Raw genomic sequence first — 18363 nt, forward strand, 5'->3', positions numbered from 1 at the left:
GACAACTAACCCCTTTGATATCAGAAGGGAGGGGAGTTCTGTTATTATTTATGATCTTGACCTCCTTCCAGAAGTCAGTAAGATTGTTATTCTGCATCTTTCGGGCCAGCGAGTCTGCTCTCATTGTGTTTTAATTTCTCTTAATGAAACGAGTGCATATTTAAATCTAGCATTTGTGAGGTTTTTGTTATCAAGCAGCACTCCCTGTCTGGGTCTGCCTGCCTCTGACCAGACTCTAAAGGCTTCTCTAGCAGCAGCATGTTGCTCAGACACAAACTCATTCCAGACAGGCCGTGCGTTAGGGACCTTATTCTTGTGATTAATAAAAGGTTCACTGGAAGCATAAAGACATTTGACAATATCATAATACATGGCACAGAGCTTTTCAGCATGATGTTTATCCTTGCAGTTCATATCCGTGCACATTAGGGCATCCCTAGAAAATGCAACATCACTATGTAAGCTGTCAGTTAATAGAGAATATCTGTGCCGAACCTCTTTGGTCAATTTTGACCAGTCCAGTTTTCTTGGGGGGCCAGCAACAAGGGTACACTCTCAACATTTAGCAGCATAGCAACTGGTATGTGATCAGTGGTGGCCAGCCCATAACACATCTCTATACTTTCCAGTGAGTCATGAGCATCGGCTGTGGTTACAATATGGTCTAGCCAGGAAGTTGTGTGCCACGTTTCACTTATATAGGTAAAACTTGTATCAGGCAATAACGCTTGATATCATTAATTTAGTTTCATTACAGAACTGCTGCAGATGTTGTGCGAAAAAAAACGCTTATCTGACATGTCAGCATTAAAATCACCCATGACATAGACACAACATGAACTATTGTCCTCTATGAAGGACTGAATAAAAGCTAACCTGTTCTGAAATTCATCCTCATGGTCATAGGATTCATATGGTGTGTACACATTTACAATAGTAAATTTATTTTCATTGTGATTAAACTCCAACCCAATAGCCCAGTCAACGTTAAGCCACACCACCTTTACCGTTGGGTCATATTTTATGTTCCACAGTATAGCTACACCACCAGCTATCCTCCCACAAACCATTCTCATGCTGAGATCGGTAGTGGACTCTCCAGCACCATGAAAGTTCTTGTGTAGGGAGTTCAATTTGTCCAGATCTTGCTTGGCCATCCAGGTTTCTTGAAGAGAGACAATGTCACTCTCGCCCAGCAATGTGTCCACCACCAAACGTCTTGATCTATCAGCAGCAGTATGTCCTACTCGGAGGCCACGAGCGTTGTAGGATACAACCCGCATTAATGATCTACCACGGACCCATCAGGGCAGCTGGCCGGTGTGTCTGTCTCCCTGGTCTCTACATATAGGCCTACATTCATCCCAGCATCATGACTGAGCTGAAGCTCGGTACCCTGAGAGCGGGGGGTATGCTCTGGTCGAGCTTTTTTGAAAGTATAGACCAAGGGTAATTACCAAACCACAACTGTCCCACCATTACCCATAGGTGGTGCTACATTCCACGCCCTAAAGCACAAAGGCTTTCTGGAATGGATAGGCTAACCAAGCCCCCTCCCTTCACTCCTTGGGTTGAAATAAAGGCCCTTGTGGATCTTGATGGTATTATATTTCAGATTTGGTATCCCATTGGTAATTCTGCAGCATAGATTTTTCTATACAGTTCCAATTTGTCAAGAATATACATTTTTCAATGGTTCGCAATGTTTGGAGGAATCCGCCATTACTGCTTGCAGTTATATTTATTATTATTCTTGTTCCATGGAAGTCAATGGCAGCCCCTAGAACCCTTTGACAACTTTTTGTGAAATTTGGCACACTCATTAAGGACAGTTGATTCTATACCTACACCTATAATTTCATGTCTCCCATTAGACCAGTCCAGCGCCACCAACGTGTCAAAGTTGGACTTGTGTTTAGACACGCAACTTTTGAACCGTATGACCCATTTTCAAAAATGAGGTACCATTGGATTCCCTGGATCAAGCCGAGTTCAACGCACCCCATGGCGTCAATTTCCGGTTATATAGATTTTCCGCTATTTCTGGTTTTATCAAAAACCTTTGAAAGCCTACTCCTCCTACAATTTTTGTCATATCTTCTTCAAAGTTACCAGAGATGATCTTCAGACCAAGCCTCACAAAAGTTATCGAAAAGAATTTTGATCCTCACAACCATTTGTCCGGTACAGCCAATCAAATTCATCAGAAAAGCCGCCAAACAGGATGTGAAGTCATGTCTCAGCAAATCTTTGAGATATCAACACGAAACTTGGTATATCGATGGAAGACACTACAACATGTTACCGTGTGCAAAGGCAACTTCATATCTCCAAAAATGATTGATATAAAGCAAATTGAACTTATCGCTAACGCTAAAATAATGCTTTACACATCAGCCAGTCAAAAACTAATACTCTGATTCAATCACAAGTTCATATGAAGACTCTTGAGAATGTTTATAACACAAATCTGTGAAAAAGTTGACTGTAAGATCAAAGGTCGATTTTTGGTGAATATTTGAAACATGCTTGCTTGGCTAATTTCTAGCCAAATTTCCAATGAATGTCTCCCCTCCTCCTGCCCGCGCGTGCTCCACATCCTCACACACTCAGCCTTAACTTACACACGCGCGGGCTTGGCAAGACGCACACGCAACATTTCAGGAGAATGTGGGCTGACCAAGCCCCCACTCATTCCTTAGTCTCTAGCAAAGGCCTTGTGGATCTTGTAATATTGGATCTCTTAACAAAAGCTGATCTTTTTGGTATTGCATTTCCGATTTTGTATGCAATGGTAAAAAGTTATACAAATCCTGAAACATTGATATATATATATATGTATTTATATATATATAAATCTTTATTTCAGACGCCAAGTTCCACATAAAATAACAGACATAGAGCTATAAAAAAGGGAGTAAAACAAAAACATAAAACATAGATAATACAGTGCATAAAAAGTATGAAGACTTTTGTGCCAATGTAGTCTTAAGTTCCAAGTAATCGATAGCAGCTCTTTAGAGGGTTGACCAGAGCCTCTACTATTCAGTTCTCAGACTTGTCCAGTCGACACATGAAACCATACATCAGTTGTGTCAGGAATGCCTTACAGGTTGGTACGTGCATAGACAGAAACAACTGACCAGCACTATGCCACCTAGGCACATTAAGTAGCAATCTAAAAGCATCATTGAAACCATACATCAGTTGTCTCAGGATTGCCTTACAGGTTGGTACGTGCTTAGACACAAACAACTGACTAGCACTATGCCACCTTGGCACATTAAGTAGCAATCTAAAAGCATCATTGTAGGCTACTTTCAGTAAAACCAAACTGATTTTCTGCAGTCAGAATATACATTTCCAATTTCAAACAAATAATTCTCTCAAACACTTTAGACAAGATACTGGCCAATGCAATGGGTCGATAGTTGTCTTAGATGTTCAGTTTACCAGCCTTATCTTTAACAACAGGCACTAACAGTACTGACATAATAGAGTTCGGTAGAACACCATGAACCATAATTCCAGTGAGACACATGGCTAGAAATGGACTGAGTCTATAACTGGCATTTTTTAGATGCTCTGCAGAAATGCAATCCATACCACAAGCTTTGTTGTTGTCTAGCATGTGGATGGCATCATAAATATCCACTGATCTAACTATCAAGTCTGCAGAGATACCTTTATATTCATTATCAATTCTCACTGTGTTACTTTTAACACAATTAAATAGTTTACTGTAGTGCTCATGCCATAGATCAGCAATCTTCTCTGGACAACTAACCCCTTTGATATCAGAAGGGAGGGGAGTTCTGTTATTATTTATGATCTTGGACCTCCTTCCAGAAGTCAGTAAGATTGTTATTCTGCATCTTTCTGGCCAGCGAGTCTGCTCTCATTGTGTTTTCATTTCTCTTAATGAAACGAGTGCATATTTAAATCTAGCATTTGTGAGGTTTTTGTTATCAAGCAGCACTCCCTGTCTGGGTCTGCCTGCCTCTGACCAGACTCTAAAGGCTTCTCTAGCAGCAGCATGTTGCTCAGACACAAACTCATTCCAGACAGGCCGTGCGTTAGGGACCTTACTCTTGTGATTAATAAAAGGTTCACTGGAAGCATAAAGACATTTGACAATATCATCATACATGGCACAGAGCTTTTCAGCATGATGTTTATCCTTGCAGTTCATATCCGTGCACATTAGGGCATCCCTAGAAAATGCAACATCACTATGTAAGCTGTCAGTTAATAGAGAATATCTGTGCCGAACCTCTTTGGTCAATTTTGACCAGTCCAGTTTTCTTGGGGGGCCAGCAACAAGGGTACACTCTCAACATTTAGCAGCATAGCAACTGGTATGTGATCAGTGGTGGCCAGCCCATAACACATCTCTATACTTTCCAGTGAGTCATGAGCATCGGCTGTGGTTACAATATGGTCTAGCCAGGAAGTTGTGTGCCACGTTTCACTTATATAGGTAAAACTTGTATCAGGCAATAACGCTTGATATCATTAATTTAGTTTCATTACAGAACTGCTGCAGATGTTGTGCGAAAAAAAACGCTTATCTGACATGTCAGCATTAAAATCACCCATGACATAGACACAACATGAACTATTGTCCTCTATGAAGGACTGAATAAAAGCTAACCTGTTCTGAAATTCATCCTCATGGTCATAGGATTCATATGGTGTGTACACATTTACAATAGTAAATTTATTTTCATTGTGATTAAACTCCAACCCAATAGCCCAGTCAACGTTAAGCCACACCACCTTTACCGTTGGGTCATATTTTATGTTCCACAGTATAGCTACACCACCAGCTATCCTCCCACAAACCATTCTCATGCTGAGATCGGTAGTGGACTCTCCAGCACCATGAAAGTTCTTGTGTAGGGAGTTCAATTTGTCCAGATCTTGCTTGGCCATCCAGGTTTCTTGAAGAGAGACAATGTCACTCTCGCCCAGCAATGTGTCCACCACCAAACGTCTTGATCTATCAGCAGCAGTATGTCCTACTCGGAGGCCACGAGCGTTGTAGGATACAACCCGCATTAATGATCTACCACGGACCCATCAGGGCAGCTGGCCGGTGTGTCTGTCTCCCTGGTCTCTACATATAGGCCTACATTCATCCCAGCATCATGACTGAGCTGAAGCTCGGTACCCTGAGAGCGGGGGGTATGCTCTGGTCGAGCTTTTTTGAAAGTATAGACCAAGGGTAATTACCAAACCACAAGTGTCCCACCATTACCCATAGGTGGTGCTACATTCCACGCCCTAAAGCACAAAGGCTTTCTGGAATGGATAGGCTAACCAAGCCCCCTCCCTTCACTCCTTGGGTTGAAATAAAGGCCCTTGTGGATCTTGATGGTATTATATTTCAGATTTGGTATCCCATTGGTAATTCTGCAGCATAGATTTTTCTATACAGTTCCAATTTGTCAAGAATATACATTTTTCAATGGTTCGCAATGTTTGGAGGAATCCGCCATTACTGCTTGCAGTTATATTTATTATTATTATTCTTCTTAGGACTGGGTGTCCATGGCAGCCCCCATAAGCGCTTGGTCGAAAGTTGTGAAATTTGGCACACTCATTGGGGACAGTCCCCTGGTCCAATTCACAAAGTTTCATGTCCCATACTTGGGCACTCTAGCGCCACCAACGAGTCAAAGTTGGACTTGTGTTTACACACGCAACTTTTGAACCGTATGACCGATTTTCAAAAATGAGGTACCATTGGATTCCCTGGATCAAGCCGAGTGCAATGCACACCATGGCGTCAATTTCCGGTTATATAGATTTTCCGCTATTTCCGGTTTTATCAAAAATCTTCAGACCAAGCTTCAAAAAGGTTTCGGGATGGATTTTCCATTTTCAAAACCGTTTGTTCGGTAGAGACGATCAAAGGCGGCGGCGAAGCCGCAAAAGATACGTGAGAGCGTAACTCAGCAACCATTTGCGCGATTGTCACCAAACTTGGGTTCCATCGTTCCCACGAGGAGCAGAGGAGGCCTGTGGTGTTATACCAGAAAAAAAAACACTTTGAACACTCAGTCCTTTGGAACACAAACAGATATTTCAACCAAACTTGGTGTGTCTCATGAGTGCAACAGGTTATTGTGACTTAATCGTTGCACAAGTGCTATGGAGGCCATGTCCTGCTTTGGACTGCTTGGCCCCTCCATTGCTGCTTGCAGCTATATTTATTATTATTATTATACATCTTCTTCTGCCATGGGAGTCTATGGCAGCCCCTAGAACCAAATGGTCAGAAGTTGTAAATTTTGGCACACTATTTGGGACCAGTCCCCACTTCAATTTCACCAAGTTCATGTCTCCCATTCCAACCATCTAGCGCCACCAATCGGTCAAAGTTGAAGGTGTGTTTACACATGTTGCTTTTGAACCATATGCCCCATTGTCCAAAATGGTGTATCGTTGGATTCCCTGGATCAAGACGAGTTCAACGCACTCTATGACATCATACCCAGTTCTATAGATTCTCTGCCATTTTGAATGTAAAGGAAAAGCGTTTTTTCGCTACTCCTCCTACAATTCTTGTCGAATCTTCTTCAAAATTGCCACAGATGATCTTCAGACCAAGCCTCACAAAAATCATCCCCTGGAGCTTTGATTTTCGTAACCGTTTGTTATTTACAGCCACATCAAATGTATGTGGCTTAAGTGATGTGGCCGCCATTTTGAATATAACGTTTTTTCGCTACCTCTCCTATAAGGTTTGTCCAATGTTCACCAAATTTGGCACAGATCATCTTTCTGTTCTAAAGAGGTCCAAAATAGGTCATGCCATTTCACCTCTAGGTGGCGCTGCAATCAGCAAATTTGGCACCATTTATCTTCAGATCAAGCCTCATAAAAGACATTACGTTTTTTTGATTTTCTACACTTTTCGACTGGAACAGTCAATCAAAGTCATCAGCCAATCAAAGTCGTCAACCAAGCCACCATAAAAGTGAGGTCATATCTCAGCACCTCTTTACTGCATTGACAACAAATTTGGTATAGGGACTAGGGACCCTGTTCTAAAGAAGTCCAAAATAGGTCATGCCATTTCACCACTAGGTGGCGCTGCAAAAAGCAAAAATTTGTCACCAATTATATTCAGATCAAGCCTCACAAACGTTTTCACATGGTTTGTGATTTTCAAAACTGTTTTTCCGGTAAAGCTGATCAAAGTCGGCGATGAAGCCGCCAAAACAGGAAGTGAGATCATATCTCAGGAACTTTTTGCTGAATTGACATCAAACTTGGTACAGTTGTTCGGGACCCTGATCCAAAGAGGTCCACAAAAGGTTGTGTCATCTAACCGCTAGGGGGCGATCCTGTGTCTGACATGTTAAATAGTGATACCAGCTGAATTGATGTGGCCGCCATTCTGAATGAATGAATAAAACGTTTTTTTGTGAATATCAAAAATTCACCTAATTTGGCACAGATTATCTTCAGACCACAATCACTGTGACACGTCAAAATATAACTGAATTACAGCTGTTTAAACTTGGGCCAAATCTGACCACGCTTGCCACAGGAAAAACTGCTAATATTTTTACCCAGTAACTGAAATCTGTGATTTCCTGCACTTGAGAATAGCTCACTAGGATAAATTGGTGTCCTGGAAACGTCAACGTCAGAGGTTTGAATCCAGCCAAAGCTGACAAGCTTGTCATGTCTCTGATTCTCTGTTTAACGAGACTGTAAGCCACTGCAAAGGAAGCCAGGTACACCGCAGTCACTAGATGTCGAAAGTTTCTTCTGGGTCATCTGACCTGTTTGGCCACCACATTGCTGCTTGCAGCTATATTTACGTATAGTATACTTAACTTTTATACTTTTCGTACAAGTATACTTCTTAAAAGTATATCAAAAGTGAACTTAAAGTGTACTATCCATATTTTTTTATACTTATAGTATACTTTAATATACTTCTTTTTTGTAAAGGTGGTATTCAGTGGCATGTTTTGTTTTGAGGTAGAAGAACAGATTGGTTGGGTTTCCTCTCTTAGCCAGGGGGGTATTCCAGGGACTGGGTTTAGTGAAAACTTTGAGTTGTTTAACCCTGAAAAGAGGCTTATTCCAAGGTTTCCGTTCCAGAAAGAGAGGTAACTAAACCTTTTGGTAAGTTTCCATGGTAACTTACTCCTTGAAACTAACCTGCTCGCTAGCAGGTTTTCCATGCCAAACTCCTGCCTAACGCTTAGCCTGATAGCGTTAGCAGACAAGGCATATCATCTCCTGGTTCAGCCGAGCAATCTCGAACAAAATTGTATTCGCTTAGCTCTTGGGAATTTTCTTTACTCAACGTTGTCCTGAGGGCAGAAACGTTTGTGATTGGTTTAATCAGACAGCCAATCGCAAGGGAGGAGAGAATTGCAGAGGCAGGACCTCTATTTTCAATCTTCTGGCGGCACGCAGCAATCGGAACTGGTTATAATTTCAAAGCATTCATAGTAAGTATGTAAAGGTAATTTCACACATTTTCACTTTATTTTATGTATAATCTTTTAATACCTGCTAGTGCTATCAACATTATGTGTGCCCATACATGTTAATCATAAGCGCTAGCTAAGCTAGGTACCTAGCTAAGGTAGCTCGTCAAGCTAACCAGGTGAGCTAGAAAACTTAGCTAAGCTAGCTAGTCAAGCTAATCGGGTGAGCTAGAAACCTTAGCTAAGCCGGCTAGTAGTCAAGCTAATCAGGTGAGCTAGAAAGCTTAGCTAAGCTAGTTAGCTAGGCTTTTCTTCATGGCTGTTTAGTGCCATCTGGTCCCAGGGCAGAGACCATTGTTTCCCGCAATTTTGTTTTAGGCAGGTTGTCTGAGGGCAGGTGAATCTCCTGGTCTCAGGGCAGAAGTTGTATTTTTCTGTCCTCAGGTCAGGGAGTCAACTGTCTCCTCTGGTCTCAGGGCAGGTTGTCTGAGGGCAGGTGAATCTCCTGGTCTCAGGGCAGAAGTTGTATTTTTCTGTTCTCAGGTCAGGGAGTCAACTGTCTCCTCTGGTCTCAGGGCAGGTTGTCTGAGGGCAGTGAGTCTCCTGGTCTCAGGGCAGAAGTTGTATTTTTCTGTTCTCAGGGCAGGGAGTCAACTGTCTCATCTGGTCTCAGGGCAGGTTGTCTGCGGGCAGGTGAATCTCCTGGTCTCAGGGCAGAAGTCGGGTTTAGGGGGTTAGGATAAGGTTGTGCCTTGAACTGCAGGCAGGGCTGCCTAGAAGGCGCCATTAGGGGCTCAAAATTCCATCAAGCGAATAAGAAGTCAGGGGAAAGATAAATGCAGCCAAGACTTGTAAATAGGAAAGAGCAAGATGAAAGGACATGTTAGTTTTCTTATTATTACCCCATTGCCTGTTTACGCAACTCCAGTGTTGTTAGACATGCTGAAGTCAGTATACAGTGTCTTTTTCTAATTTCAGAATATGGCGACACACTGGGTGAATGGGGTTAAAAGACAGTTGAAGAAGCCACGTGACTCCAGGGTCCACCAAGATGTTAGCATTATTAATGGGGATGCCAAGGAGTTCATGGAAGGTTATGTCAATGAAGTGCAGGAGGAGGAGCATTGCTACTTCAGACCCCCAGTCTGCCCCCGGCAGGACTATTATCACTATGGCTGTGACCGTGGGAATCATTCTACAGGCAAAAGCAATGGGGAAGCCACAATAACCCGGGCCAATTCTTGCAAGGCATACATCTCTTTCAAAGTCATCACGGACGCCGGAATATCAGGTGCCATAATCCAAAAGATGCTACAGCACACTGGCCATAACGAGGATAATTCTAAAGAGAAGAACCGCATCCTCCCAGACCTGCATTCCCTGGTCGAAATATGGCTTCAACAGGGTTGGTCCACTTCTGAGATCTTAATAAGAAGCCATGATTGGGATCAACAAAATGGCCATTGTTGTTGTACAAACACCATTCCAAAAGCAACTTTTGGAAGAGAACCCCCATCCAATGGTTTTCATGGATGCCTCATACAAAGGCATAACAGCCTACGGGTATTGATAAACAAAACTGGAAGAGGCATGCCATTTGCCTATTTTATCCTGAGCAAGGAAACCACTGCAACAGTAAGCCTCTGCCTACAGAAGCTTCAATTGAGTAACCCAAGGTCAGACAAAAGTTAGCCAAATGTTTATGCTGTTTTTGTTCTTCTCCTTTGCTGGTTCCATGTGCTTCAGGTAAGTCGATGATTAAACAATATTACTATTTCAATGGAAACTAACAGCCACATATGACAGGCTGACACAACGTATATCCCTAATGTGCATCTTAAACAATGTATGCTGTTGTAGGCTGTCAACCGGTGGCTTGTGAAGGCAGATGGAGGTCACCTGACAGCTGAGCAAATAAATGTGGTCATTCATGCAATGGCATCAATGAAAGCCTGCCTGACGGTACTATATTATATTTTTACATTTATGACCCCAGTGCAACCCCAGTGGTCCTGGCCAGATTATGTATTCTGTAGTCTACATTATAATAGTGACTTTTCAAGTATTTATGCTTTTTCTTTTTAATGTTGGTATATAAGCATCTCAGACAAAAAAAAAAAATCCCTTCAGGAGGAAGAGTTTCTCAATGTCTCTGCCAAGACATGCAGTGAGATCGACACATTTTTGGGTAGTCCCCATGTAACAACTTATCTGAAGACTTGGTTTACTTATGCGGAGCTGTGGGTCAACTTTAGAAGAACGTTCTATCAATGTAGCAGTGAGACAAACAACAAGGCTGAAAGGTATTTTACTTACATTTGCCAATAATATTTCTAATCATTGTTGTGCTTATAGCCTAACTATCATGTTCCTCAAATTATGCATGTATGCAAATACAGTGCCAGTGTCTGCCTGTTCTCAAAATGGCATGGGCCTACACAATATTATTTAAATGTCTGTATTTTATTTGGTTACCCTGGTAACATTTAAAAGGGGATTTATTTAAGGGGTAACATTTAAAAAGGGATTTATTTGAAAAGGGTAACATTTGCAAAGGTATTATCATTAAAGGTATTATTATTATTAGGTATTATTAAAGGGAGTAATATTACTGAATAAATAAGTTGAGTTAATAGACAAATAAAATAAGAACGTAATAGATAATGACAAGCCGTTAATACATCATAATAATAAGTAATATTCAGATCAATAAATAGTAACAAATAATAATATTAATAAATAGTAAATGTATAATAACAAACAAATTTGAGAAAATAATACATTAACATTTATGCATTTAGCTGACGCTTTAATCCAAAGCGACTTCCAAGAGAGAGCCTTACAAAAGAGCATAGGTCACTGATCATAACAACATTTACATTTATTCATTTAGCAGACGCTTTTATCCAAAGCGACTTCCAAGAGAAAGCATAGGTCACTGATAATAACAACAAGATAGCCCCAAAGCATTGCGGGTAGCCAAAAACAAGAAGTACACATTGTAAACAACCAAAAAAAATAAGTGCTAAAGGGAAGAAACCATAAGAGCATGTAGTTAAGCAAGTTACAATTACACAACATGAATCTCTTAAGTGCAAGTGTACCTGTAGGAAAGCAATACAAATAGGATTAACTAAAATAGAATACAACAGTTTAAATCAGCTACCACTAACCAACAAGAGCAACAGTCTAAGCAAGAGTCATTGTGATCCTTGAGGAAACTAGCGTTGGGTTCAGCAAACCATTCCTAAGTACCGTTGTACTCCCGGAACAAGTGCGTCTTGAGCCTTCTCTTGAAGGTGGAGAGACAGTCTGTGTCTCTGATGGAGGTGGGGAGTTGATTCCACCACTGGGGGGCCAGGCAGGAGAAGAGCTTGTGTTGGGACCGGGCGATCTTGAGCGGTGGGACCACGAGGCGGTTGTCTGAAGAAGACCGTAGGTGGCGGGTGGGGGTGTAAGGCTGCAGGAGAGACTTGATGTAGTCGGGTGCAGTCCCGTTCACTGCTCGGAAGGTCAGTACCAGGGTCTTGAATCTGATGCGGGCCGTTATGGGTAGCCAGTGGAGGGAGATGAGGAGCGGGGTAACGTGGGAGCGTCTGGGTAGATTGCAGACCAGGCGGGCCGCTGCGTTCTGAATCCTCTGAAGAGGACGGGTTGCGCATGCTGGGAGACCGGCGAGCAGCGAGTTGCAGTCGTCCAACTTGGAGAGGACAAGTGCTTGGACAAGCAGCTGGGTGGAGTGCTCAGACAGGTATCTCCTGATCTTCCGAATGTTGTAGAGGGTGAATCTACACGACCGGGAGACCGCAGCAATGTGGGCCGTGAGGGAGAGCTCGTCATCCATGGTAACCAGGGTGATGAGAGGTCGTGGGAGATGGAGGGTTTGGCCGGGATGATGAGAAGTTCCGTTTTGGCAAGGTTCAGCTGGAGGTGGTGCTCGGTCATCCAGGCAGAGATGTCTGCGAGGCAGGCCTCAATCCTAGCTGAGATCCCCGGATCGGTCGGGGGGAATGACAGGTACAGCTGCGTGTCGTCAGCGTAGCAGTGGTAGGAGAAGCCATGGGAGGTGATGATTGGTCCAAGTGAGGTGGTGTACAGAGAGAAGAGGAGGGGTCCAAGGACGGAGCCCTGTGGGACATCAGTGGATAGCTGGCGGTCTGACAGTTTGCCTCCCCAGGAGAACTAGTAGGATCTTCCCGACGGGTTCTTACAGGGTTAGGAGAAAACACTATTCCCCATTGATCTGTCACATCAGAATTTGAATTTTGAATTGGTTCACAAAAGTCTTCAAATTTGAGTGAGAATAAGTCGCCCGCATAGTAGGCGGTAGCCATGTCTTAATCCCCTGTTACACTGTTTTGACGTTAGCCTCAGATTCGGGCGCTCACTGGCAGTGTTCACAATCTTGTATTTCACTCCATTCTACACCAAAACGTCAGGGAAGACTGCTTTTTGTAGATACGAGCCTGCCGAAGATAGCCAGAATCTTAGATTTCTTTAACCGAGCCTGTTTCATTCGTCATTTGCCTGAGAAAGCAGTTTTGCCCGTTTCATAGGTCAGGCTATTTAAAGGTCTCGGACTTTTGTGCATGGAACGTAGTGCCTCAAAACGTTCATGTCAAGCCCTGCATCTGGCATTAAAGAACATTGTTCAGATTAATGACAGCTAGTCTTGAGTTAAGTGGCTTTAAGATGAGAGCTAGCTAGCTGTTAGCCACTTAGCTAACAACTCGCTGCCTAGTCAGAGTAAACTACCACCAAAATCATACATTAGATTTTTTATAATAATAATACTTCAATTTCCCATGATTAAATATAAGTCCTTGGTGGCAAGGTGCCGCACTTTCACATAATTCACCCATCCAGCCACAGCATATTGATTAGCATCCGCACTTTTGAAAGCCTTCAAGCTATCCCCACTGTATGGGGAGGAGTTATGGACAAGATAAATGTTTATAGCTTTGTCATGGATAGCCAATTGGGGCAGGCCTGGGGCAGATAATAAGGGACAAAAGAAAACTTTGGGTAACAAGGATCGGAGCCTAAAATTGAAATGTTCTCGAGATATTTCTCCTCTGTACAGTACAGTCTCGTACTGTACTGGTAGTAGTCCAATTTACCAAGGCAGCTTCTCCACACAGGGCTATATCGCATTTTGCGTTGTTACTGACAATGATCGCTACCACTGATCTTTAAATGAATGAGGGATTTCCCCCTAAACGAATGTCAAGCTTATTTATGTTTTAGGGGGCATATTTTCAGTTAGCAGATGGTATGGTACTATTTGAATCGCGATTCCATCTGAGATAGCTACTGCCGGTAACATCGTTGTTAGAATAAGCTTCAAAGGGGGTTCTTTATTAATGAATGAATGCAATATGAGTAGGCTAAACAACTGAAAATATCACAATATCACTTAAAATTACGTTTAAGTCATAGAGAATAGGTACATTTTTACACCGGTCTGCCAAATGTATTGGTTTTAATTCAACTATGAGGCTGCTGATCACCATTCCCTCCTGCAGGGGAAAGGAGAAGACAACTATTTCATTCTACTCTCCACTATTAGTATTTTGAGTGGTAAATCAACAGAAAAAAATATGCTTTAAATCAGAGGCGGCTTCTGGTCTTTCATAGAGGGGAAGCTCATTTTCGGCCTACATCATAAAATGTTTCAATTTATTTGGCTAGTTCACTGGCTAGTTCACCCCTTCGACACTAGCATAGCCTACTATATGAATGAATGAACAAACGATCTAACAAAACAATATTAAACTCGAAGGAGGAAATGTGGGAATTAGGTTCAACTGAAACAAGGAATGTGGTGTATGAAATCTATGATGAAAATTGGCTAGCAATTTCGCCAAGCAAATACCAAGAAATAGGTTGCAGCAATTTGTTTTTCGACTACACTTGCAAAATCCGCGAAGGGACTGGGTTTGCCTTTTTATAGTACAAAATCGCTGTCAATCAAAAGGAGATGCAGTCTTTCGACAGACCCTCCAATCATCACGCGGAAGCCCAGCGTCCAGGCCAGCCCGCTCCTCCATTCACCTCCAGAGATGGTGAGCGTCCAGGGCAGGACATAATCGCAGCATTTATCCAATGACCGTATAGTTTCGAAGCACTAAAAAAACTGTCCATGGAAGCTGAGCTTCAACAGGGAAATGCAGCGCTACGGGAATGTATGAGAAGGAAATAAGTCAGTCGAGCTGCTAATATATGATATGAATGTGTTCTAACGCATTTGAAAATGTTAACACAATAGTAAATATTTGACCATGATTTCTTTTTTATGTTAGGTCTTAAAGAAATCTCCACTGTTTTAAATCTATGTAATCTTTATAAATAATAAGTAGGCATTTTTATATAAAATATACAGAAATATCAGTTGTAAAAATCTCATTTAAAAACGGACCACTCTGCAACCGACGCAAGCAAGCACATCCAATCCCCAGAAATTGTCAACCTCTCTAGTTTACTTTCTCATATGTTTTCTTTGGAATAAAAATTAAAAGTGAAGCGACTTGGGACACACCATCAAAACGTTCAATTACACCAAATGACAAAATCGTACTAATGGCAAGTGTAGCTAGCTAAGAATTCACTTTTTTGTTGTTATTGTAGTCTGATTGATTTTTCTACAGATAATAGTTGGGTATAAAGGGAATTGTGAAGCATTTTTCTTTAGATTCTTGATCTCCTGAGGGCTTCTCCTCAGCTCTGGCTACTTCTTCTCCTTTCTCACAAGGCTGGATTAACCATTAGGGCAACTGGGCACTTGCCCAGGGACACACATGGCCGTGGGAACTAGGGGTGCTGCAGCACCCCCTGACAGCACGAGAATAAAAAATGATATTACTTGAAAATCCACCACCGCGGCACAGCCGCAGTAGCGGACTGGCCATCGGGAGCACCAGGAGAAGAATAACAATGGAAAACCAGGCTAAAAAACGTAAGGGTGGGGCTGAACAATTAAGAAATTGTTAATAAATAAAAAAAAAAAAAAAGAAAATACAAGGTTTTACCAATTGAAAAACGGCTATGTTTATTTTTTTTAAAGCTCAACTATTTTGCGCTCAAATAAAGGCCAAGAAAAAGGATTCGCGCTATGCACGCTCGCAGTAAGTATCTAACTCCAGAACTTGCATCACATCAAACATGAGCATGCATTAGCTGGGCAGCTGTGGCGTATACATGGGCCAGTTCTGGTGGGCCGGTCTTAAAGGCGCGATCGGTTGACCCACACTGTCTGCAGCCTCATCGCCTGAGATCAAGTTTAGCTTGCAACCTGTCCATCATTCAACAACGAAATGGCCAAACGAAAGGTGAACCAAGAAAACAGGGGTTTCCAAGAGAGGTGGGAGGCAGAATATATGTTCACAGAGGTAAAGGGGAAACCTGTGTGTCTTGTGTGCAGAGCCGAGGTGGCTGTCATGAAATAGTACAATTTAAGGCGGCACTATGAGACGAAACACCAAGACAAATATAAACATCTAGACATGACACAGAAGCACCAGAAGGTAGAGGAATTTAAAAAAAAGTCTGGTTTCACAGCAGACTATGTTTGTAAATGCCAAATCCAAAGGTGAGGCTGCTGTGAAGTCAAGCTATATTGTGGCAGCGGAGATAGCTAAAGCTAGCCCGGTCCTAACCAGACCCTCGTACATTTCATTTGTACAGAGGGTCTGGGATCGCTCCATTGACAAACGTTAACTTCCTTGAAGGCGGGTCCTCTGTTGAAGTTTAAAACTATTGGATCTGCCCAGAGCCACTCTGATTTGCCGCAAGCATTCGCCTTAGCCAACTCCTTCACCACTACTGTAACAGAGCTAGCTGCCGTAGCTGGAAAATCAAACTTTTCCTGAACCCCGTGGGGCGGAGGGCCACAACATCATGGCCATCAACAAAACTCAGCAAGGAATGTTCTTGCTCCGGCTTTAACCTATGGATATTCGGCAGCGTTGCCTCAACCGCAGAATAGCTTCGCTCGCATCTTTCTCCGCCGCCATTACTGAACTGCTCAAACTAGTGCACGACATTAACATTATCGTTCTCAGCCACTCCCTCTGTTCGCTGATTGGACCTACAAAAAAATTGTTTCTGAAAACCGACTTCAAAGTCAAACTCCCAGACCTAGTACAGAAGCAAAATCCAAATTGAGCGGAAGTATGTAGGAGGGCAGAGCCAGGCTAAGCTAAAGCAGCCCTAAAGCAGAATTTGTCAAGCACTGTATGATTAAAGTTTGCGACATCATGTGCCCTGAAAAAAGGCAAGCATTTTTTTATGTGAGCCTTAGCAGGAACACCGTTGCTGATCGTGTTTGTGACCTTGCCACCGATCTAAAACAACAGCTGATGGGAAAGGGAAAAGGTTTCGTTGCATACTCCCTTGCGGTGGATGAGAGCAGCGATACATCAGATACTGCTCAGCTGTCAATCTTTATCCGTGGATTCGACTCTGTGCATTACAGAGAAACTTCTGGGATTGAAATCCATGCATGGCACAGCTACGGGGAAAGATCTCTTTGAAGAGGTGTCCAAATGTATCAATGAAATGGGGCTGCCTTGGGACAAACTTGTGGGACTGACCACAGATGGAGTGCCTGCGATGTGCGTAAAAAAGAATGGATTGGTGGGCAGGATTCGGGAGAAGATGCGGGAGGATAACGCAGGTGAGCTGACAGCGTATCACTGTATCAAACACCAAGAGTCGTTGTGTGGCAAAGCCTTGGAAATGGATCATGTCTTGAGCGGGGTAACACAGGCAGTGAACTTCATAAGAGCCAGAGGATTGAATCACCGCCAGTTCAAGTCCTTTCTGGACGAGTTGGGTTCAGAGTATGGGGATGTGCCCTATCACACAGAGGTTCGGTGGTTAAGCCGGGGGAGAGTGCTGAACAGATGTTTCGAGTTAAGTGAGGAAATCTGTCAGTTCATGGAAAGCAAAGGGAAAGACACAACAGAGCTCCGGGATCAAACGTTTCTGTGTGAATTGGCGTTTATGGGTGACATTAAGAGCCATCGCAATGCGCTCAACCTGCGGCTTCAAGGGCGGGGCCATGTGATCACGGATATACACGCTACAGTGAAGGTTTTTCACACCAAACTTCACCTATGGGATGCTTGCAGATGCTGCAAGAAAACCTGGCCCATTTCCCGTGTGGCCAAACTATGAAAGAGCAGGTCTCCGTGTCCCCATGTGAACAATTTGCTGAAAAAGTCGGCACACTTAGTGCCGACTTCACACGCCGATTTGCCGACTTTGAAACCCAAAACAGTAGGTTTCAATTGCTAAGTAATCCCTTTGCCATTGACGTGGAAGTGCACCAAACAACCTCCAAATGGAGCTGATCGAACTCCAATATAGCGACACTTAAGGCAAAGTATGAATCTGTGGGTACTGCACAGTTTCCATGTTTCATTCCAGACACAATTTCTCAACAGCGTACCCAAGCTGCCCAACTGCTCTCGATGTTTGGCAGCACATACCTGTGTGAACAGCTTTTTTCTTTGATGAAGATAAACAAAACATCACACAGGAGTTGTCTTACTAATGAACACCGTCACTCAATCCTGAGAACATCGATGAACTTTTCTCTAAAATGAGATGCCAAGTATCTGGCTCAGGCTAATGTGCATCAGAGCACAACAGAATGCTGTAAATTGAGCTTTAATGAAGCCTAGGTTTCCCTTTTGCACCTTTCTCTTACTACTCCAAGTGTACTGTGAATAGTTGGATGTTTGGATCAGCCGCGCCCCCAGACATTTTTCATAGGGGTGGCCAGATGAGGCAAGGGAAAATCTTGGGGTGGCACACCAAAATCAAAACACATAGTTTATTTAAGCAATAAGCCCCAAGAGGCTGTGTTTTGCGCTGATTTTAGAACAGGTAAGGGGAGTTG

The 18363-nt window shown here is 42.8% G+C and overlaps 1 pseudogene; it reads left to right on the forward strand.

Moving 5' to 3' along the window:
* The first annotated feature begins 15772 nt into the window (after positions 1–15772).
* On the forward strand, positions 15773–18067 carry LOC124464546 (annotated as a pseudogene).
* Positions 18068–18363: the final 296 nt, after the last annotated feature.

The sequence above is a fragment of the Hypomesus transpacificus genome, unplaced genomic scaffold (genome assembly GCF_021917145.1).
Source record: "Hypomesus transpacificus isolate Combined female unplaced genomic scaffold, fHypTra1 scaffold_374, whole genome shotgun sequence".
Lineage (NCBI taxonomy): Eukaryota > Metazoa > Chordata > Actinopteri > Osmeriformes > Osmeridae > Hypomesus > Hypomesus transpacificus.